This window comes from Penaeus monodon, chromosome 19, assembly GCF_015228065.2.
Source record: "Penaeus monodon isolate SGIC_2016 chromosome 19, NSTDA_Pmon_1, whole genome shotgun sequence".
Taxonomy (NCBI): domain Eukaryota; kingdom Metazoa; phylum Arthropoda; class Malacostraca; order Decapoda; family Penaeidae; genus Penaeus; species Penaeus monodon.
Window position 1 is genome coordinate 13814646 of NC_051404.1, and position 517 is coordinate 13815162.

Sequence of the window (517 nt, forward strand, 5' to 3'; positions counted from 1 at the left end):
CCTTTTTGTCTGGACAACCTTTTAGTATAAACGTTATTATTCTATACAACGCCTTTGTATTTTGTTTTTTTAATTAGGGTGCAACAATGAGTGGTTTAATTATGAAGCCGATTAACTGTATTCAACGCATTCAATGCCTGTTTGTTTTTTATAAGGTTTCTTTGAAAAAAAGCCAATGCTATGCTATGATAATTTTAGTACCTGTGCAATGTGAGCTGTGTTTACAAAGGTTAAGGATCGTTGGTAAAATCAGAATATTTCCGAAACTTGATACTAATATTATTCTTGAAAAGGATGGACGCGACACCCACATGGATATTCAGTTATTCATCTTTCACGCTACAGAATTTGACGTCTGTGATAATAAAAGCTTGAGTAATTATATAAATCATTTTCCTTTTTTTTAAATCCAAAAGTACAATTTAGATATAGACCTTTGCTCAGACTAAATCAAACACTCGATTAATTCTTAAACAGACAATTTTACAGCCCATTTATGAAATGTCTATCACGAATT